Source organism: Anneissia japonica, unplaced genomic scaffold, assembly GCF_011630105.1.
Source record: "Anneissia japonica isolate Jap-2015-1 unplaced genomic scaffold, ASM1163010v1 scaffold284860_len1800451_cov186, whole genome shotgun sequence".
Lineage (NCBI taxonomy): Eukaryota > Metazoa > Echinodermata > Crinoidea > Comatulida > Comatulidae > Anneissia > Anneissia japonica.
The window spans coordinates 295,486-301,137 of record NW_022706010.1 but is presented as its reverse complement, the minus strand read 5'-3'; the positions used below and the strand labels follow the sequence as shown (position 1 = coordinate 301,137).

The 5,652-nt window shown below is 32.1% G+C and overlaps 1 protein-coding gene across 5 annotated transcripts in view; it reads right to left on the bottom strand.

Moving 5' to 3' along the window:
• The window catches only part of LOC117106020 (HCLS1-binding protein 3-like), a 29,334-nt gene that overhangs the window by 4,671 nt on the left and 19,011 nt on the right, over positions 1–5,652 (bottom strand). The window lies entirely within an intron of this gene.

Genomic DNA, 5,652 nt, shown 5'->3' with positions numbered 1-5,652 from the left:
CATTTTCAATGTTAAAACAATACTTTTTAAGGATTTAAAGATAGTTTCTGCAGGAGAAATGCCTGAAATAATAAACTTTGACGGCTAATTTCTCATATATTGTTCTTTAAACAGCTGTGTGGTTAAATGCTTGTAACTTCATAAGGAAATGTCCGATTTGAATGATTTTTTTTACCATTTTATAGCTATTATTTTACTCTCTAACACTGTATTAATAACTCAAAATTGATTTTTGCGACGAGTGAATGGTTTGACTTGTCTTTGCCACATTTGCTATTTTTTAAAAATAAAAAAACATTCATTTTTCCATGAACAATAAAAATAATGACTGTCTGAAAGAATGATGTCAAGACTAAGAAGAGCTAGGTAGGAACATAGGTGGCAGAAATACATTAGAAAAATTCATTTTACTTCTATTATAAAAAAAAATATATATTTTTACTATTTACCAGTCTGTTTACCATTAACATATAGGATAATAAAAAGCAAATAGTAAATACCCTTACTGAAAAATAATTTCAAATCTTGGACGTGAAACTATCAATTAATTTTATTTGGCCTTATTTCATTATTCCTTATAGAGTACCACAGTCGTGTCGTCACAACGCCAGGTAGTGCCCTCTGTTGCCAACCAGACGTTGGTTACAGTTCATTACGCCTGAATGCCTGCATAGGCTTTCTGGAATAGGCATCTTAAAATCTAATATTTTACCCTCAAAATGTACTAAAAACACAAAAGCTCGCATTTGTCAAACACACATTTAATCATCAATTAAAATCTACAAAGAAAAACTAAGATACAACATCTTAATAATTACATTAGAAATTGGGATCAATGGTTTGTCAGTGAAGAAAATGGCGTCCGGTTAAACACAATTTGAAACGAAAGCAACGGAGTAGTATCACATGGTATCGTGACGTAACACTGTAGTGCTCTATAAGCTTAGTGTTTAGCAGTAGTTACTCTCACTTGATAATGATGGTTGAAAAATCGAAAAATGTCATGGTTTAAACTTTTCATATTTATTAAATGTATTGCTGCATTTGTACTATTGAATAGGATACCTAGTGTAAAGAAGAAGAAATTAAATTAAATATTCTTCCAAAACATACAAGTTAAAATAAGGCACAATTTATAGAAAAATCAGATAAAACATTCATTCATTCATAGTGGTATATTTGTATTTATGAAATCATCTTCACAGAAAAACTGAATTTTTATAATCTTTTACATAAAATCAATTAAGAACAAAAATAAAATTTTAAAAGTGATTAAAAGATAAGATACAAAAACAGACATTGGAAATAAAGTAAAATCACAATTCACGTCTTATAAAAACATCAAAGCAACAAAGTAGATAAAAAGAACAAATTTAAGCTAAAAGACTGGCCAGGCCATAATGGGCAATGGATTAAATTTTGTTTATAAATGTTATAAATATAAATACTATTACTATTATTATTAATATTATTATATTTAATATCATTATTTTTAATATTATTATTATATGTAAAATTATCCTTAATAGCTTATAATTAAGCAACTATTAATACAAGGGTACTTATATTTTATTTTCAAGGCCATCAAGACATTTGAAGTTCCTTTGCCTAAACAGGGTCCAGGGGCAGAGCCTCACGTAGCCAGGTCTTATTTTGACGATCAAGCACCTGCAATGCCACGCACGTTTTCCGAGAAATCACCATAGATACATGCGTGTTTGTGAAAATACAAAAACAAGTCTCCTCAATTTTTGCTCTTGCTATCTATTTTTATAATCTAATTAGCTGACGAAGGCTAGCTGATAGCAGTTGAAACGTATCAAATTTAGTCTGCACATGTTGTTGGTTATTCGTTGGTATAGGAAAAAAATAAAAATGAAATCATCAAATCATTCTGTGAGTTAGTAAATAGCTAGTCTATTTTTTGATTATTGTCATGTATTGGTCAAATTAGAAGGCTGACTATTCAAATTCTCTTCGGGTACCATTAGTAGAATTTTTACTGTCAGTCACACCAATGTTAATGATATCTGATATTCTCTTGGTTGGAATAGACAATGATAAATGGACAGCGAAACTCTAACATTCTATATGTTTAATAGGAAAGTCCATCATGTATGTCGATCAAATTGGATTTTATCGTAGAAAGCCATTCTTGCTTCTGGCTATAGATGAGTAAATTTAAATGTACACATAGTCAAAAGTAACATTTGTAGTAGTGCCTGAATGATATATTTCTCAAAGGAGCCTTAATATTGTACAACAGCATTACGGAATTCTGTATTCATAAACATGACCAGTGGCAGATATGGGAATTCAAAATAGAGAGGGCCTTGTGAGGGACTTTCACAGATGGAGAACATAGACCACCCCAGCATCACTGTGGTTGGGGCTGAGGAAAGATAAAATAATTTTCCATTTTTCTCCCCAATATTTTAAAGTTTAAGGGGGAGGGAGATGGCTGGCCACCCTCCAGCCCCTTGAAACTGCCAATTCCTCACAAATCTTTAATCAATTGTGAGCATTTATTGAATTGGATAATTTAAAGTTGAATGAGATGCGCCATTTCTAACTTTTACTTTCATTGTGAATATCTACTGATACTTGCTAATTCTCCAATCTGTAAATAAGCTACAGTAAATAATCTCCCATGCTTTCTGTGGTTTGTAGTTACTTGCGTATCTATGGATTATCTTTGTAGAAAATGTAGTTTAAATACATTTTGTGTTAACAGTACCACAGTATATAAACTTTTCTATTATTCAGCAAGTACCCAAGAAACTATATTTTGAAATGATGCATTGCATTGTTTAGAGATGTGTATAAGAGACAGACTAACAGTTCCTTTTCCTAAGTTATATTATCTGTTTTTCTGAATTTCATTTTTGTCCTAAACAGAGTGGCAGGAAACAATTTTTGTGTGGCCCGGATCCAGGATTGAATTTTTCAGATTTTTTTTTTAATATGGCACCCCCGGAAATGGCACTTTAAGAGTTCCTTAATTAGACAACAGAAGTGTCATCTTAAATATTTTTATTTCAAAATTGGGCAAACTTATGTTAACAGTTCCATAGTATTTGAATGTGAAGGGAGTTGATTTTTGAGTATGAAATACTTTTACACAAAAAAAAAAAAAATACATTGGAAGCTATTTTGCTTGAAGGCCATATAATACACACAACAGGTCTGATGTCCCGACACAGCCATGACTACTTGTCAAACATTCAGCATGAAACAAACAAAAATTGTTTTCTTCAAATGGATAATTTAAAGTTGAATGAGATGCGCCATTTCTAACTTTTACTTTCATTGTGAATATCTACTGATACTTGCTAATTCTCCAATCTCTAAATAAGCTAAATAATCTCCCATGCTTTCTGTGGTTTGTAGTTACTTGCGTATCTATGGATTATCTTTGTAGAAAATGTAGTTTAAATACATTTTGTGTTAACAGTACCACAGTATATAAACTTTTCTATTATTCAAAAAAAAAATTATACATCGTCCGTCCGTCCGTCCACCCGTACTTTATAAAAATTGATGTTCCGAGAATGATGAGCCTTGACTAATCTCTAAAGACATGTTTGTTATAACAAACACACATAGATATGGTGGAGTACTGTACATGAGGCATGGAAAAGATCTACAAAAAGATGCCTTCTATCATCATCCTGTGTGGTTTCCGTTTGTTTTTTACTTTACATGATTGAAATATTTGCATCCTAGACCTGAAATTACAAAAACTGAACCCACAGAAAATATAGCGCTAATAGAGTATAGTATGATTCTATGAACGGGTTTGTTTTTGGAGTTATTTCGATTTAAGTTAATTTAATTTTTACATTTTTTTTTCTCTTTTGATTAAAAAGCGGTTCTGGCAGCCCTGTATAAACAAAATGTTGATTACAATATACTCTGTGTATCAGATTCCCCCCAAGTTTGAGAAGAAATTTGGACAATTTTTGTATGTCTGGCATGTAAGAATTTCACCATCAGAATTCCAATTGTTTGCTGCTCTACGCGGTCTTGATACTGCATCTAACTTGCTAAAAACGGAGCCAAATGTAGAGATAATCTGCCAAACCAGAACTCTGCTGGTGTGTACGTTCCTTTGTACGCAGAAACTAAACACAAATTTGGGAATTGCGATAATTAATAGTCACCAAATTCATTCATTGTATTTTGCTTAATTGGAAACTAATTGGACTTGCCAATTTTTAGTTATCGTGGTATAGTAACAAGCAGCGACTTTTTTCCCTTTAAAAATAGAGTAAAGCAACACCTAATGAGCAAGTACCCAAGAAACTATATTTTGAAATGATGCATTGCATTGTTTAGCATCACACTTCAACAAAAAAAAATTGGGGGGGGGGGGGTTAATTTTACTTTTCCGCATATCAATATTCTTTCTGCACGCATCCTAATAAAACTTGTTTTAACTAAAATATGACAAGAAGTCTTTAAATGAATTACTTATCAAAAATTTAACAAGATAAAAAAATTATTATTAACACCATTGTTACATGTACAGGTGCCACGCACCATTGATATGTAAATTACTTGCAGTTAAAAGACCTTGGCTCTTTGTGATTCGGATAGTGATTGAGTGCGGTAAAGGCTTGGTGTTAGGTCAAAACGGTCTGTGACCGTAGTTTGATAAGCCAGGAACAAATAGGCCTTAGTATATACCGTACGTGTAGATGTCAGGATAGACATGGATTATATTAACCTATAAGCTGTAAACATTACAACAATTGTAAGTAGGTTTTAAGAACAGTTTGTGGGTAATATTTCTAATTAGCACTTATTAGTGAGATGAATATATTATTATTGTAAAATGTCTGGTATTTTACTGTAGGTGGCCTCATGCCCGTGATATAACTTTGTTATAGTGGTGGATAACCTGTTGACACATTGCGTTGCATGAACTGATTGACTACTGATCATTCGAAGCCTGTTTTGGGAATCGTGTGTTAGAAGTTTCATGCAGTACTCACACTTATTATTGCGAAATACAGTTTTACTGTAGAATACAATTCAAGCTGATATGTATATTGGACAATGGATATGTCAATGAACATTACTTTGTTTTGAACTCTGAATATATATGTTAATATTCTATATGTTCAATTTATGTTTACATATTAAGTATGGTTCATTATTACATGGACAATGTGATGAGAGTTTCAAAGAAAATAAATCTATGAATGGTACCTTGAGTCTGTAATTATTTACCCGTGTGACACCTTCCCAGAGTCTTCATATAAATTTTAAGTCAATACGCATATTTATCATATAATTATGAGAGTAGGATATTTAGTAATCATTCAATGAATCGAAACGATAACGAAACATTTTGCTCAATATGCACTTTCATACGGAAAGACTCCAGTCCATTCCTATCTCTTATTAACTTCTGAAGACCTTTGCTACCGATTTGATGCAGCAAAACAGCATTTTTGCCGCTGTCGCAGATGCTTTGCCTATGGAAATATAACGTTGGTGGTGCACTTTACTGTATGATTGAAAAAATTTTTTTAAATACGAAAACAATTGTTTTTTCGGTCATTTTTTTTTGGCATTTGCGGGTCGAATTAGACCTTTGTTTGGCATATGAAAAATCAGAAGCAGGCCAAAAATCAGGGTCGGGCG